General features: G+C 40.0%; 2 non-coding genes across 2 annotated transcripts; both read right to left on the reverse strand.

The window, feature by feature from the left end:
- Positions 1–6,261: 6,261 nt before the first annotated feature.
- LOC148545169 (small nucleolar RNA R71) lies at positions 6,262–6,369 on the reverse strand. Its single transcript, XR_015900900.1, has one exon. It is a non-coding gene; the product is annotated as a small nucleolar RNA R71 (small nucleolar RNA).
- An 11,595-nt stretch (positions 6,370–17,964) lies between these two features.
- On the reverse strand, positions 17,965–18,072 carry LOC148545170 (small nucleolar RNA R71). The gene has a single exon (XR_015901427.1). It is a non-coding gene; the product is annotated as a small nucleolar RNA R71 (small nucleolar RNA).
- Positions 18,073–18,297: the final 225 nt, after the last annotated feature.

Below are 18,297 nucleotides of genomic sequence, written 5' to 3' on the forward strand. Positions count from 1 at the left end.
AGATTGACCTGCCTCGGTTGTCTCTGTAGGAACCCTATTGTCTTTGTGCAATTTGCGGCTCAACAAAGGTAGCAATATGGTTGGGGAGGAGAAGAAGGTATTCGTTGTTGTAGCTTCTTTCTGCCCGGATGGGGAACATCTGCTCACAGTAGCGATTGGGAAATCGTGCAGTGTCCTTTGCTGGGAAGGGTTTTTCTTTATTATCAACTTTTATAATCCTCTTAAGTCTCTTTGTTGAGGGTTTAACCACAGTTGAAGAGGGTTCTACCACTAAAGCTCTTTTTGTTCCTCTTCTTGCTGTTGATTTGGGAGTAGCTTTCTCTTTTCCTTTCTTGGTGGCCATTCTGAAAAAGGGAAGAGAAAATAAATTAAATTCAAAGAGATAGAGCAAGGAAGAGAACGGAAAAGGGTGGTTATGAATGCACAGTAAAAGGTAAATGATGTTAACACATGGTCATGACTACATGTGAAAAGTCATCAATGGAAAATAGTTAGTGCATATGATGACAAGTGAATGCAAGGTGTTTATTGGCATGCTGGCAAAGGCATGAGTAGCATAGATCAAGCATCACGTGTAACAAACCATCACGTTTGTATTGACAATTATTTATAATGAATAAAATATAAAAGGGGTTTTGTGAAAAACGGGCATTTAATAGTAGAGTAGAATAACGGAGAAAAGTGCAAAATGCCATATGGGCTTTTTCACAAACACATAGCATGCATGGTGAAATAATGTATGGAAAGTATTAAATTGAACATGCAAGCAACCCTTTAAAAAGTAATATATAATTGCCAAACAAGTTTAGAACAATCCACAAGCATATAATGAGAAATAATGACTCAAATAAATTTCTAACACCAAGTAAAAGGGAAGAAAATATGAATAATGAAAGTGAAAAGAAAAGAAAAGAAGATAACATAGAAAAATAAGAAGAAAAATAGAAAAGTAAGGAGAGAAGAAGAAAAAGAAAACCTTGTTAATGGGGGAGAGAGAGAGAGAGTGAGGGTGTAAAAAGTGAGAAAGAAGGAAGAAGGAAGAAGGGAGGAAGAAGAAATAAGGAGGGAAAAAAAGAAAATAGGATTTGAGGAGAAAAAGATAAGATAAGTGCCAAATCAGGGAAGATGTGCGGCGCAATCGACACGGTCGCGTGAGGCACGCGGTCGCGCGACTTGCGCTGATACTGATTGACGCGGTCGCGTCGGTCACGCGGTCGCGTGACCCGTTTTATGCCACTGGCGCGAGTGCAGCCTCGCACTCGCACAACTCTCTGTCCAAAATCATTAATTGCCAAATATTGGGTGACAAGAACGCGTGGGGCATGCGATCGCGTGAGTGGCCATTAGAAGGATATGACGCGGTCGCGTCGGTCACCTGGCCGCGTGGGGAGGATTATGCTTTCAACACCAATCCAACACCACTCTAGCACAACTTTCGGTTGTGCGCCCTTTTGACGTCGAATTCTAGGGCACGCGGCCGCCTGGGTCACGCGGTCGCGTGGGAGGCCAATGTTCCCATGTGACACGGACGCATCGGTGACGCAGTCGCGTGGGGCAATTTATGCCATTGGCACGCCTCCAGCCACGCTCCTACGTGACTCTCTGTTTGTTTTTTATTTTCTCCCATCTCCTTGCGACGCGGACGCGTCAATGATGCGGTCGTGTCGCGTAACATTTTTTTTTTCAATTAAAATTAAAAATAAAAGTATGTAAATGCAAATGCACGAAATGTACTAATAAAGATAAGAGTTATTAAATAGAAAAACTAAAAATAAAGAAAAGAACGATGATACCATTGTTGGTTGTCTCCCACCTAGCACTTTGCTTTAACGTCCGTAAGTTGGATGCTCCATTAGCTCAATCTTCGGCTATGTGAGGATCTTCCAAGAGGAAGATCTCGAGCTCCTTGTTTTTCTGCATCCGCTCTCCATGGTACAGCTTTAAACGATGTCCATTAACTTTGATAAGTTCAGAGATGGAAGGATGGCTTAGGTGATAAACTCCGTACGGTTCGGCCTTCTCTACTCTGTATGGACCATCCCATCTTGATCCCAACTTGCCTGGCATGAGCCTCAGTCGAGATTGTAAAGGAGGACTAAGTCTCCAGCTTGAAACTCTTTTCTCTTAATGTGCTGATCATGTACAGCCTTCATCTTCTCCTTGTATAGTCTTGAATTCTCATAAGCTTCTAGGCGAAGGCTTTCCAATTCTTGCAGTTGCAATTTCCTTTCAGCTCCGGCTTCCTCAATTCCCATGTTGCACTCCTTTACTGCCCAAAAGACTTTGTGCTCGACTTCAACAGGGAGATGACAAGCCTTTCCATAGACTAAGCAGAAAGGACTCATCCCAATGGGTGTCTTGTATGCGGTTCTGTACGCCCAAAGTGCATCTTGTAGCCTGGTGCTCCAATCTCTTCTATGAGGTTTGACTATCTTCTGTAAAATACGCTTTATCTCTCTGTTTGACACTGATGAGCGGATAATTTATACGCTTTTTGGCATTATTTTTAGTATGTTTTTAGTATATTTTAATTAGTTTTTATTATGCTTTTATTAGTTTTTAAATAAAAATCACTTTCTGGACTTTACTATGAGTTTATGTGTTTTTCTGTGATTTCAGGTATTTTCTGGCTGAAATTGAGGGACCTGAGCAAAAGTCTGATTCAGAGGCTGAAAAAGGACTGCAGATGCTGTTGGATCCTGAACTCCCTGCACTCAAAGTGGATTTTCTAGAGCTACTGAAGCCCAATTGGTGTGCTCTTAATTGCGTTGGAAAGTAGACATCCTGGGCTTTCCAGCTATATATAATAGTCCATACATTGTCTGATATTTTGGTGGCCCAAATAGGCGTTCCAAGTCAGCTCAAGAATTCTAGCGTTTAACTCCAAAACTGGCACAAAAGCTGGAGTTAAACGCCCAAACTGGCACAAAAGTTGGCGTTTAACTCCAAGAAAAGTCTCTACACATGGAAGCTTCAATGCTCAGCCCAAGCACACACCAAGTGGACCCGGAAAAAGATTTCTGCATTAATTACTGATTATTGTAAACCCTAGGCTACTAGTTCTCTATAAATAGGACCTTATACTATTGTAACTGGACACATATCTTTGGACGTTTAGTCCCTAGACCTTGGAGGCTAGCCATTCGGCCATGCTTACACCATTATCACTTTTGTATTTTCAACGGTGGAGTTTCTACACACCATAGATTAAGGTGTGGAGCTCTGCTGTTCTTCATGAATTAATACAAAGTACTATTGTTTTTCTCTTCAACTCAAGTCTATTTCTTCTCCAAGATATTCATTTGCACCCAAGAACATGATGAACGTGATGATTATGTGACACTCATCACCATTCTCACCTATGAACGCGTGACTGACAACCACTTCCGTTCTACATGCAAACAAGCTTGAATGTATATCTCTTGGGTTTCTAATCTAAAATTAGAACCTTCGTGGTATAGGCTAGAATTATTGGCATCCATTCCTGAGATCCGAAATGTCTAAACCTTGTCTTTGGTATTCTGAGTAGGATTTGGGAAGGGATGACTGTGACGAGCTTCAAACTCGCGATTGTTGGGCGTGTGACAGACGCAAAAGGATCAATGGATCCTTTTCCAACATGATCGAGAACCGATAGATGATTAGCCGTGCGGTGACAGCGTGCGTAGAACATTTTCACTGAGAGGACAGGAAGTAGCCATTGACAACGGTGATGCCCAACATAAAGCTTGCCATGGAAAGGAGTATGAATAATTGGAAGAAGGCAATAGGAAAGCAGAGGTTCAGGAGGAACAAAGCATCTTCAAAAGCTTATCTGAAATTCCAACCAAAGAATTACATAAGTATCTCTATCTTTATTTTTATGTTTTATTTAATTATCAATTCTCCATCACCATTTGAATCCGCCTGACTGAGATTTACAAGGTGACCATAGCTTGCTTCAAGCCGACAGTCTCCGTGGGATCGACCCTTACTCACGTAAGGTATTACTTGGACGACCCAGTGCACTTGCTGGTTAGTTGTGCAGAATTGTGACAAAGTGTAATTCACGTTTGAGAGCTCCAAGTCCTTTGGCTCTATTGTTGATGATCACAATTTCGTGCACCAAGTTTTTGGCGCCGTTGCCGGGGATTGTTCGAGTTTGGACAACTGACGGTTCATCTTGTTGCTTAGATTAGGTACTTTTCTTTTTATTTTTCAGAGTTTTTAAGAATGAATTATAGAGTTTCAAGGTGATGTTCTTATCATCACAAAAGCTGATTGATTCTCATCAGTTTAGCTGCTGAATGTAATGTCCTGCTGAAGCTTGGCTAGCCATGTCTAATCTTTTTAGACTGAAGCTTTAGACTAACATTGCATGATTCCTGGAACTCTTATTAAAAATTTTGAATCCCTTTATTTTCTTTTCCACTCAATTTTCGAAAAACCACAAAAAATTTTATAAAATCATAAAAATAAAAAATATTTTATGTTTCTTGTTTGAGTCTAGTGTCAATTTTTAAGTTTGGTGTCAATTGCATGCCTCTAATTTTCGAAAATTACATGCATTATGTTCTTCATTAATCTTTAAGTTGTTCTTGATGATTTCATTGCTCTGATCTTTAAATTCTCTTTTTTTGTGTGTTTTGTTGTTTCTGATATGCATTCTCAATTTGTTAGTGTCTCTTATATGAAATTTTTTAAGTTTGGTGTCCTGCATGCATTGTTTGTTTGATTTGAGTTTCCTAAGATTAGTTGTATTTTAATTGTTTCTCATCATTGAAAAATTCAAAAAAAATTTCAAAACTATGTCTTTTCAAGTCAATAATACAGAGAATTGAAGATTAAGAACATTCAGCAGAGAAATCAATCAGAAAAAGCTGGGCGTTCAAAACGCCCAGTGAAGAAGGAAAACTGGCGTTTAAACGCCAGCTAGGGCACCTGGCTGGGCGTTTAATGCCCAAAAAGGTAGGATTTTGGGCGTTAAACACCAGAATGGATGCCATTCTGGGCGTTTAATGCCAGGATGACACTAGAGGCAAGATTTTGTTTTAAATTCAAATCTTTTTCAAATTTTCATAATTTTTCAAAATCAAATCTTTTCCAAATCATATCTTTTCAATCATATCTCTTCAAAATCAATTTCTTTCCATTTTTTATTTTTTTTACTATTTTTGAAAATCCTCGCTACAATTAGTAATTTAATTCAAAATTTTCAAGTTGTTACTTGCCTATTAAGAATGGATCAAATTTTAATTTTAGAATCATATCTTCTAATTTCTTGTTAGTTAAGTAATCAACTTTAATTTTAAAACTTTCTCTTTTTAATTTGATTTTCAATCATATCTTCTCAATCATATCTTTTCAATCACATCTTTTTCAAAATTATTTTTCAATCATATCTTTTTAATTTCTAATTTCAAAATCTTATTCAAAATCACTTGATTTCTTTCCCAATTTTAGTTTTCGAAAATCATCAATCAAATTTTCAAAATTTCTTTTAATTATTTCAAAATCTTTTACTTTAATTTCGAAAATTCTTCCCCTCTTCTCACAACCTTCTATTTAAGGGACTAACACTCCTCCCCAAGGTGCAATTCGAACTCTATCCCTCTTGATAAGTTCGAATTCTCTTCTATCTACCTCCTCCTTCTATTCTTCTTTTCCTCTGACACCTTAAGGAATCTCTATACTGTGACATAGAGGATTCTCTACTTTCTTGTTCTCTTCTCTTTCATATGAGCAGGAGCAAAGATAAAGGCATACATGTTCAAGCTGATCCTGAACCTGAAAGGACCTTGAAGAGAAAGCTAAGAGAAGCTAAAGCACAATTCTTTCTAGAGGGCCTAACAGAGCTTTTCAAGGAAGAAGAAGCCATGGCAGCCGAAAATAACAATGCCAATCATGCAAGGAAGGTGCTTGGTGACTTTACTGCACCTACTCCCGATCGACTTCTATGGGAGAAGCATCTCAATCCCTGCCATTGGAGCAAACAACTTTGAGTTGAAGCCTCAATTAGTTTCTCTAATGCAACAGAATTGCAAGTTTCATGGACTTCCATTGGAAGATCCTCATCAGTTCTTAGCTGAATTCTTGCAAATCTGTGACACTGTCAAGACCAATGGGGTTGACCCTAAGGTCTACAAACTTATGCTCTTCCCTTTTGCTGTAAGAGACAGAGCTAGGACATGGTTGGACTCACAACCTAAAGAAAGCCTGAACTCTTGGAAAAAGCTAGTCAATGCCTTCTTGGCAAAATTCTTTCCACCTCAAAAATTGAGCAAGCTTAGAGTGGAAGTCCAAACCTTCAGACAGAAGGAAGGAGAATCCCTCTATGAAGCATGGGAAAGATACAAGCAATTGATCAGAGGGTGTCCTTCTGACATGCTTTCAAAATGGAGCATCATAGGTATATTCTATGATGGTCTGTCTGAACTATCCAAGATATCATTGGATAGCTCTGCTGGAGGATCTCTTCATCTAAAGAAAACACCTGCAGAAGCTCAGGAACTCATTGAAATGGTTGCAAATAACCAATTCATGTACACTTCTGAAAGGAATCCTGTGAATAATGGGACAAATCAGAAGAAAGGAGTTCTTGAAATTGATACTCTGAATGCCATACTAGCTCAGAACAAAATATTGACTCAACAAGTCAATATGATTTCTCAGAGTCTGTCTGGAATGCAAGCAGCAACAGGCAGTACCAAAGAAGCTTCATCTAAAGAAGAAGCTTATGATCTTGAGAACCCAGCAATGGAAGAGGTGAATTACATGGGAGAATCCTATGGAAACACCTATAATCCTTCATGGAGAAATCATCCAAATCTCTCATGGAAGGATCAACAGAGACCTCAACAAGGTTTCAACAACAGTAATGGTGGAAGAAATAGGTTTAGCAATGGCAAACCTTTTCCACCATTTTCTCAGCAACAGACAGAGAATTCTAAGCAAAGCCACTCTGACTTAGCAACCATTGTCTCTGATCTAATCAAAACCACTCAAAGTTTCATGACTGAAACAAGGTCCTCCATTTGAAATTTGGAGGCACAAGTGGGTCAGCTGAATAAGAAAATTACTGAACTCCCTCCTAGTACTCTCCCAAGCAATACAGAAGAGAATCCAAAAAGAGAGTGCAAGGCCAAAACCACAACCCACACGGCCGAACCTGGAGAGGAGGAAGAGGCAGTGATCTCCACTGAGGAAGACCTCAATGGACGTCCACTGGCCTCCATAGAGTTCCCTGATGAGGAACCATGGGAATCTGAGGCTCACACAGAGACCATAGAGATTCCATTGAATTTACTTCTGCCATTCATGAGCTCTAATGAGTATTCTTCCTCTGAAGAGGATGAAGATGTCACTGAAGAGCAAGTTGCTAAGTACCTTGGAGCAATCATGAAGCTAAATGCCAAATTGTTTGGTAATGAGACTTGGGAGGATGAACCTCCATTGCTCATCAAAGAACTGGATGACTTGACTAGGTAGAGATTACCTCTGAATAGACAAGATTCTGGAAAGTTCTTAATACCTTGTACCATAGGGTCAAGTATAAACCTCATGCCTCTCTCTGTAATGGAGAAGCTAGGGATCACTGAGGTACAAGCTGCAAGAATCTTACTGCAGATGGAAGACAATTCAAAGAAACAGGCTTATGGACGTGTAGAGGATGTCTTGGTAAAGGTTGAAGGCCATTACATCCCTGCTGATTTCATAATCCTAGAGACTGGGAAGTGTATGGATGAATCCATCATCCTTGGCAGACCCTTCCTAGACACAACAAAAGATGTAATTGATGTTGACAGAGGAGAATTGATCATTCAAGTGAATGAAGACTCCCTTGTGTTTAAAGCTCAATGATATCCCTCTGTAACCATAGAGAGGAAGCATGAAGAGCTTCTCTCAATACAAAGACAAACAGAGCCCCCACAGTCAAACTATAAGTTTGGTGTTGGGAGGCCACAACCAAACTTTAAGTTTGGTGTTGAACCCCCACATTCAAACTCTAAGTTTGGTGTTGGGAGGTTCCAACATTGCTCTGAACATCTGTGAGGCTCCATGAGAGCCACTGTCAAGCTATTGACATTAAAGAAGCGCTTGTTGGGAGGCAACCTAATCTTTAATTTTCTATGTTAAATTTCTATTTTCTTTTGTTATTTTATGTTTTCTGTAGGTTGATGATCATGTGAAGTCACAAAAACAATTAAAAAAGAAAAAACAGAATGAAAAACAGAACACCCTGGAGGAGAAACTTACTGGCGTTTAAACGCCAGTAAGGGTAGCAGAATGGGCGTTAAACGCCCAGTCTGGCACCATTCTGGGCGTTTAATGCCAGAAATGGGCACCAGACTGGCGTTTAACACCAGGAATGGGCAAGAAGGTGGCGTTAAACGCCAGAAATGGGTAGCAGACTCGCGTTTAACGCCAGGATTGGCAGCAAGGGGCGTTTTGCACGCCACATGGTGCAGGGATGAAAAATCCTTGACACCCACAGGATCCCCACCTACCCCACCTCTCTCTCTCTTTTTCACCCATTCACCAATCACCTCAATACCTCCTCCCCAAAAACACATTACCTATCAAATCCCACCATTCTTTTTACCACTCACATCCATCCTTCATAAAACCCCACCTACCTTACCATTCAAATTCAAACCACTTTACCACCCAAACCCACCCATAATTGCCGAACCATAGCCCCCTCTCCACTCCTATATAAACCCATCTTCACTCCTTCATTTTCACACAACATACACACTACCTATCCCCCTTGGCCGAAACACAAAGCCCCCTCCATCTCCTCTATTTCTTCTTCTTCTACTCTCTTCTTTCTTCTTTTACTCGAGGATGAGCAACCTTCTAAGTTTGGTGTGGTAAAAGCTAAAGCTTTTTTTTTGTTTTTCCATAACCATTAATGGCACCTAAGGCCCGAGAAACCTCTAGAAAGAGGAAAGGGAAGGGAAAAGCTTCCACTTCCGAGTCATGGGAGATGGAGAGATTCCTCTCAAGGGTGCATCAAGACCACTTTTATGAAGTTGTGGCCAAGAAGAAGGTGATCCCCGAGGTCCCTTTTAAGCTCAAAAAGGGCGAATATCCAGAGATCCAACATGAGATCCGAAGAAGAGGTTGGGAAGTTCTCACCAACCCCATTCAACAAGTCGGAATCTTAATGGTTCAAGAGTTCTATGCCAATGCATGGATCACCAAGAACCATGATCAAAGTGTGAACCCGGACCCTAAGAACTGGCTTACAATGGTCCAAGAAAAATACTTGGATTTTAGTCCAGAAAACATAAGGTTGGCATTCAATTTGCCTATGATGCAAGGAGATGCACACCCCTACACTAGAAGGGTCAACTTTAATCAATGGTTGGACCAAGTCCTCATAGACATCTGTGAAGAGGGTGCCCAATGGAAGAGAGATTCAAGAGGGAAGCCGATTCAACTAAAAAGGCATGACCTCAAACCCGTGGTTTGGGGATGGTTGGAGTTTATCCAACGCTCAATCATTCCTACTAGTAACCGATCTGAAGTTACTATAGACCGGGCTATCATGATTCATAGCATCATGATTAGAGAGGAAGTAGAAGTTCATGAGGTTATATCCCAAGAACTCTACAAGGTAGCGGACAAGTCCTCTACTGTGGCAAGGTTAGCCTCCCCTCATCTCATTTGTCACCTCTGTAATTCAGCCGGAATTGACATAGAGGAAGACATCCTCATTAATGAGGACAAGCCCATCACTAAGAAAAGGATGGAGCAAACAAGAGATCCCACTCATGGACAAGAGCATGAGGAAACTCCTTATCATGAAATCCCTGAGATGCCTCAAGGGATGCATTTTCCTCCACAAAACTATTGGGAGCAAATCAACACCTCTCTAGGAGAATTAAGCTCCAACATGGGACAACTAAGGGTGGAGCACCAAGAGCATTCCATCCTCCTCCATGAAATTAGAGAAGACCAAAGAACCATGAGAGAGGAGCAACAAAGGCAAGGAAGAGACGTTGAGGAGCTCAAGCACTCCATAAGATCTTCAAGAGGAAGAACAAGCCGCCATCACTAAGGTGGACCCGTTCTTTAATTTTCTTGTTCTTTATTTTCTGTTTTTCAAATTTTTATGCTTTATGTTTATTTATGTTTGTGTCTTTATTACATGATCATTAGTGTCTAAGTGTCTATGCCTTAAAGCTGTGAAAATGAATCTATCACCTTTCTTAAATGAAAAATGTTTTTAATTGAAAAAGAAAAAGAAGTGCATGAATTTCAAATTTTAAAACAATTTAATTATTTTGATGTGGTGGCAATACTATTGTTTTTCTAAATGAATGCTTGAACAATGCATATTTTTGAATTTGATTGTTTATGAATGTTAAAATTGTTGGCTCTTGAAAGAATGATGGAAAAGGAGAAATGTTATTTGATAATCTAAAAAATCATAAAATTAATTCTTGAAGCAAGAAAAAGCAGTGAAAAGCTTGCAGAAAAAAGGATATATGCGAAAAAAAAAAGAGAGAGAGAAAAGAAAAAAGAAAGAAAAAAAGAAAAGCAAGCAGAAAAAGCCAATACCCCTTTGAACCAAAAGGCAAGGGTAAAATAAAAAGGATCCAAGGCTTTGAGCATCAGTGGATAGGAGGGCCCACAGGAATAAAATCCTGGCCTAAGCGGCTAAACCAAGCTGTCCCTAACCACGTGCTTGTGGCGTGAAGGTGTCAAGTGAAAACTTGAGACTGAGCGGTTAAAGTCGTGGTCCAAAAGCAAAAAGAGTGTGCTTAAGAGCTCTGGACACCTCTAATTGGGGACTCTAGCAAAGCTGAGTCACAATCTGAAAAGGTTCACCCAGTTATGTGTCTGTGGCATTTATGTATCCGGTGGTAATACTGGAAAACAAAATGCTTTGGGTCACGGCCAAGACTCATAAAGTAGCTGTGTTCAAGAATTGACATACTTAACTAGGAGAATCAATAACACTATCTAGATTCTGAGTTCCTATAGAGGCCAATCATTCTGAACTTCAAAGGATAAAGTGAGATGCCAAAACTGTTCAGAAGCAAAAAGCTAATAGCCCCGCTCATCTAATTAATACTGATATTCATAGATATTTTTGTAATTCATTGTACATTTTATTCTTTTTTATCCTATATGACTTTCAGTTGCTTGGGGACAAGCAACAATTTAAGTTTGTTGTTGTGATGAGCGGATAATTTATACGCTTTTTGGAATTATTTTTACTATGTTTTTAGTATATTTTAATTAGTTTTTATTATATTTTTATTAGTTTTTAAATAAAAATCACTCTTCTGGACTTTACTATGAGTTTGTGTGTTTTTTTGTGATTTCAGGTATTTTCTGGCTGAAATTGAGAGACCTGAGCAAAAATCTGATTCAGAGGCTGAAAAAGGACTGCAGATGCTGTTGGATCCTGACCTCCCTGCACTCAAAGTGGATTTTCTGGAAAGTAGACATCTTGGGCTTTTCAGCAATATATAATAGTCCATACTTTTCCTGAGATTTGATGGCCCAAACAGGCGTTCCAAGTCAGCTCAAGAATTCTGGCGTTTAACTCCAAAACTGGCACAAAAGCTGGAGTTAAACGCCCAAACTGGCACAAAAGCTGGCGTTTAACTCCATGAAAAGTCTCTACACATGGAAGCTTCAATGCTCAGCCCAAGCACACACCAAGTGTGCCCGGAAGAAGATTTCTGCATTAATTACTGATTTCTGTAAACCCTAGGCTACTAGTTCTCTATAAATAGGACCTTATACTATTATAACTGGACACATATCTTTGGACGTTTAGTCCCTAGACCTTGGAGGCTGGCCATTGGGCCATGCTTACACCATTATCACTTTTGTATTTTCAACGGTGGAGTTTCTACACACCATAGATTAAGGTGTGGAGCTCTGCTGTTCTTCATGAATTAATACAAAGTACTATTGTTTTTCTCTTCAACTCAAGTCTATTTCTTCTCCAAGATATTCATTCGCACCCAAGAACATGATGAATGTGATGATTATGTGACACTCATCACCATTCTCGCCTATGAACACGTGACTGATAACCACTTCCGTTCTACATGCAAACAATCTTGAATGTGTATCTCTTGGGTTTCTAATCTAAGATTAGAACCTTCGTGGTATAGGCTAGAATTATTGGCGGCCATTCTTGAGATCCGGAACGTCTAAACGTTGTCTGTGGTATTCTGAGTAGGATCTGGGAAGGGATGACTATGACGAGCTTCAAACTCGCGATTGTTGGGCGTGTGGCAGACGCAAAAGGATCAATGGATCCTATTCCAACATGATCGAGAACCGACAAATGATTAGTCGTGCGGTGACAGCGTGCGTAGAATATTTTCACTGAGAGGACGGGAAGTAGCCATTGACAACAGTGATGCCCAACATAAAGCTTGCCATGGAAAGGAGTATGAATGATTGGAAGAAGGCAATAGGAAAGCAGAGGTTCAGGAGGAACAAAGCATCTTCATACGCTTATCTGAAATTCTAACCAAAGAATTACATAAGTATCTCAATCTTTATTTTATGTTTTATTTAATTATCAATTCTCCATCACCATCTGAATCCACCTGACTGAGATTTACAAGGTGACCATAGCTTGCTTTAAGCCGACAGTCTCCGTGGGATCGACCCTTACTCACGTAAGGTATTACCTGGACGACCCAGTACACTTGCTGGTTAGTTGTGCGGAATTGTGACAAAGTGTGATTCACGTTTGAGAGCTTCAAGTCCTTTGGTGCCATTGTTGCTGATCACAATTTCGTGCACCAGACACCTCGGCTTGCCCATTAGTCTGAGGATGGTATGCTGTTGCAACCTTATGAATTATTCCATGCTTCTTCATTAATCCTGTTAGTCTCCTGTTACAAAAATGGGTGCCTTGATCGCTCACGATTGCTTGTGGTGATCCAAAGCAACAAATAATGTGGTTTCTCACAAAGGAAACAACAATGATAGCATCATCAGTGCGGGTAGGAATTGCTTCCACCCATTTGGAAACATAATCCACAGCTAACAATATATAAAAATAGCCATTAGAATTTGGAAATGGACCCATGAAGTCAATGCCCCAAACGTCAAAAATTTCATAGAAAAACATAATTTGTTGAGGCATCTCATCCCTCCTGGATATATTACCAAATTTTTGGCATGGGAAACAAGATCTACAAAATTCAGCAGCGTCTCTAAAAAGTGTAGGCCACCAGAGTCCACAGTCTAACATTTTTCTAACTGTTCTTTAAGGGCCAAAATGTCCTCCACTCTCAGATGAGTGGCAGGCCTCTAAGATGGACTGGAATTATGATTGAGGCACATTACTTCTTCTATTTAGAGTTACGAAAGCAGGCCTTAAGTCATAGCATCTCCATAAATATGGGTCATCCCATATATAATATTTAGACTCGCTTTTCAGCTTGTCTCTTTGATGCTTAGAAAAGTTTGGAGGAAAGGTGCGGCTAACTAGATAATTAGCTACAGGTGCATACCAAGGGACTACCTCAGATACTGCTTGCAATTTATCAAATGGGAAATTATCAACTATAGGAGTAGGGTCATCTGAAATGTGCTCAAGGCGACTCAAGTGGTCTGCCACTAAATTCTGGTTACCACTCCAATCCTTAATTTCTAAATCAAATTCTTGTAATAGCAGTATCCAACGTATAAGCCTTGGTTTGGACTCCTTTTTAGCTAATAGGTACTTTAGAGCTGCATGGTCTAAGTACACTACTACCTTCGTACCAAGTAAATAGGCTCAGAATTTATCCAGAGCAAAAACAATAGCAAGAAGCTCTTTCTCAGTAGTAGTGTAATTGGACTGTGCTGTATCTAGAGTTTTAGACGCATAAGTAATAACAAAAGGATCCTTACCTTCATGCTGAGCCAATGCTGCCCCTACTGCATGGTTGGAAGCGTCGCACATTATTTTGAATGGCTGGCTCCAGTCTGGTCCTCTCAATATTGGAGCTTGAGTCAGGGCAGTCTTCAGCTTATCAAACGCTTGTTTGCAATCTTCACTGAACTCGAACTCAATATCCTTCTGCAGTAGTCTGGATAAGGGAAGTGCTACCTTACTGAAGTCCTTAATGAATCTCCTGTAAAAACCTGTATGGCCAAGGAACAAGTGGACTTCCCTCACAGAAGAGGGGTAAGGTAAACTAGAAATAACATCCACCTTTGCTGGATCTACAGAAATGCCAGTATTAGACACAACATGTCCTAGTACAATCCCTTGTTTAACCATAAAGTGACATTTTTCAAAATTTAATACGAGGTTTGTACTAACACATCTATCTAATACTCTAGATAATCCATCTAAGCAAATGCTAAAGGAATCGCCATAAACACTAAAATCATCCATAAAAACTTCCATACAGTCCTCAATAAGATCAGAAAAAAGACTCATCATACACCTTTGGAAGGTAGCTGGTGCATTGCACAAGCCAAAGGGCATTCTCTTGTAAGCATAAGTCCCAAAAGGACATATAAAAGTAGTCTTTTTCTGATCCTCAGGAGCTATATGAATCTGGAAATAACCTGTGTAACCATCTAGAAAATAATAATGTGATTTACCTGACAAGCGATCCAGCATTTGATCAATGAATGAAAGAGGATAGTGATCCTTACGGGTTGCTTGGTTGAGGCGTCTGTAGTCAATGTAGACCCGCCAAGCGTTCTGTACTCTGGTTGTTATGAGCTCTCCATGCTCATTCTTCACTGTAGTGACTCCAGACTTCTTTGGTACTACTTGTACTGGGCTTACCCATTCACTGTCTGAAATGGGGTAGATGATATCTGCCTCCAGTAGTCTGGTCACTTCCTTTTTGACAACCTCTAAGATAGTGGGGTTCAGTCTTCTCTGGGGTTGACGAATGGGCCTTGCTCCCTCTTCTAAAAATATTCTGTGCTCACATACTTGAGGGTTGATGCCTACTATATCTGCCAAACTCCACCCAATTGCCTTCTTGTGCTTCCTCAGCACACTAAGTAACTGTTCTTCTTGTTGAAAAGTGAGTTCCCTTGCAATGATAATTGGACACTGTTGCTTGTCCTCAAGGTAAGCATATTTGAGGTGAGGAGAAAGGGGTTTTAATTCTAACTTCTGGTCATGGTCAGGCTCTGGGTTGTTTGGAGCTGGTAAGAATGGTAAAGCGCTGTCATTGTCCTCTGAGAATGCCCCCACACTTGGACCTTGTCCTTTGTGCTTCTCCTCTAATTCCTCATGGCGAACTTCAGCTACAGTTTCATCTATGATGTCACACTGGAAGATAGAATGATCTTTTGGAGGGTGCTTCATAACTCCATTCAGGTTGAAACTTACTAATCGGCCATCTATTTCAAAAGAGTATGTTCCTGAAAAAGCATCCAATTTGAACATTGATGTCTTCAGGAAAGGTCTTCCAAGTAGGATTGATGATGGCTTCTCTGAGTCATTTTGGGGCATCTCCAGAATATAAAAATTAGTGGGGAATGTGAGTCCCTTAATGCCCACTAATACATCTTCAGTAACTCTAACCACTGTGATAATGCTTTTATCTGCTAACACAAAACGAGCTACCGACCTTTTTAAGGGAGGGAGCCTCAAAATATCATATATAAACAAAGGCATTATACTCACACATACTCCTAAATCACACAAGCAGTCAGAAATTATCACACCACCAATAGTACAATTAACCATACAAGGACCTGGGTCACTACACTTCTCAGGTAAATCACTCATTAAAGCAGATATGGAACTACCTAGAGGAATAGTTTCTAATTCATTAATTTTGTCTTTATGTATACATAAATCTTTTAGAAACTTTGCATATTTAGGTACCTGTTGAATAACATCAAAAAGAGGAACAGTTACCTCAACCTTTTTGAATACCTCTACCATTTTGGGATCAGGTTCCAGCTGCTTCCTGGGCTTCCTTGCAAGTTGTAGAAATGGGATAGGAGTGGTGTCTTTGATAAACCACTATTTTATGGTTTATATTGTGTTTAATTGTGTGGTTTTGTCATGATCCTTGCCCACTTATTCATCATTTTAGCATGCATTTAGATTTCCTTCCTAAATTCAGTACATGTTTGAAAGTTGCTTCCTAGAGACTTTAATTATTTACTTTTAATTCTCGTTTATTCCATTCGATACCGTGATCTGTGTGTCAAGTGTTTCAGGCCTTATAGGGCATGAATAACATGGAGATTGGAGAGGAAGCTAGCAAAAATGGAAGGAACACAAGAATTTGAGGAGATAACCAGCGAGAAGTGACGCGGTCGCATGGCTCACGCGACCACGCGAAGGAGCACAAATCGCAGTGACGGGGCCGCATGGCTTGTGCGGCCGCGCGGATCGAAAAGCGCAAGCAACGCGGTAGCGTGGACGACGCGAACGCGTGGAGAGGAAAAAGCGCAAGCGACGCGTCCGCATGGATGACGCGATCGCGTGACATGTGCGATCTGCATAATCTGCAGAATTCAATGGGGGCGATTTTAGACCTTATTTCGGCCCGGAACAGCAGACTAGAGTCAGAGAATAAGCAGAAACAACACACACATTCATTCAGTAGTTTTAGATCTAGTTTTTTCACTCTCTTAGGTTTTTCTCTCTAGTTTTTAGGATTTTAATTTTCAATTGATCTTAGCATTGGAACATTGAGAAGAGTTATTTCCTCATCAAGACTTCATCATTCTAGTTTGTTCTCTTAACTTGGTTTTATTCTTCCATGTTCTTTGTTGTGTTCAAGACTTCCTTTTATGTGCCATGGATTCTTTATTTACAATGCGTGAGTAGTTTCATTACTTGATAGGGAGTTGATTAAAAGGAACTCTTGAGTTGGAAGGATCGAAGGAGAAATTTATAGTTGGGTTAAATGTTGGATTGCTATCCTGTCACCAACGCCAATCCCTTTGAACTAAGTGGTTGTAACTCGTGAATAGATTTGGCAGTCCAACTTGTTTGACTTTCCCTTACCTAGTAAAGGATAACCAAACAGAGTAACCGTTAATTATAAATCAATCTTAAAAATCACTCCATCAATGATAGAAATTCTAACTGATCAATTCCCAGTCAAGGCTTTTATTTATATTATTTAAAATTCCTCAATTTAAATTCCAATGTACTTAGCTCAACTTCTTGGAACATCTGATTAATAAAACAACACACTTTTCTGCAACTAGTTGGGAGACGACCTGGGACTTAAAACTCCCAGTAATTTTTATTTAAACTCTCTGTGACATATTTCTAAATTGATAGGCAGATTTTCGGTGAGTTAAGAACTATACTCGCAACGTAACCATTTTAATAAATTTTTAATTCACCAGCTTCTGCTTCCCATCAATTTTTGGCGCAATAGAGTGCTAATTTTATTAATTAGAATTTATTTATTTGCATTTTATTTGATTTTGCTACTATGAGCTGCATGTTTCTTCCGTCAAATGACGCATTCACTTCCTGATCCACGCTTGCTAACATTCGATCCTGAAATTGAAAGAACAATTTCACGAATAAGGCAAGAACAGCGTAGGTTAGCCCGCTCTGAAGGCGGGTCTGAAAGTGAATTTGAGGAAGAAACCAGCCCCCGTTCTACTGATTCGGTTGTTTTACGCACAGAAAACATGGCAGCTAGAAGAGTTACCATTCAGGAGGAAGGAGCTCCTGATTTTACAATGCAACCATTTCAAGCGCATCATCCAGCGGTAGCTACTGATTTTGAAATAAAGACCGCACTACTAAATTTGATGCCCAAGTTTCATGGCCTACCTGCTCAAGAGCCTATCAAGCACTTGAGAGATTTCCAGACAGCCTGTTCTACTGTCAAGCGTGATGGCACTGATGAAACTTCAATTCTGCTAAAAGCTTTTCCGTTCTCTCTTGAGGGAAAAGCAAGAGAGTGGTACTACACTCAACCTCTAGCAAATGTATCCAACTGGGATACACTCAGAAAGGAGTTTCTGGAGAAATTCTTTCCATCTGAAGTTACTGATAAACTGAGGAAGGATATCTCTACAATTGTTCAGGATGACAATGATACTCTCTTTGAATACTGGGAGCGCTTCAATAATCTTCTGGAAGCATGCCCCCACCACATGATTGACAAGATCGTGCTACTCAGCTATATCACACAAGGTATGAGGCCCCAAGATAAGACCACATTGGAAAGTGCCAGCAATGGGTCTATGAAGAAGTACAAGACCACTGATGAAGCTTGGAAATTGATCAGTGATTTAGCTGAATCTACTCGGAACCACAGACAGAAACAAGGTCGTTCAAAAGTCGTTGCAGAAGTATCTTCTGGAATAGAGACTGCTGCTCTAAAT

Source organism: Arachis ipaensis, chromosome B9 (genome assembly GCF_059453495.1).
Source record: "Arachis ipaensis isolate K30076 ecotype BB chromosome B9, ASM5945349v1, whole genome shotgun sequence".
NCBI lineage: Eukaryota > Viridiplantae > Streptophyta > Magnoliopsida > Fabales > Fabaceae > Arachis > Arachis ipaensis.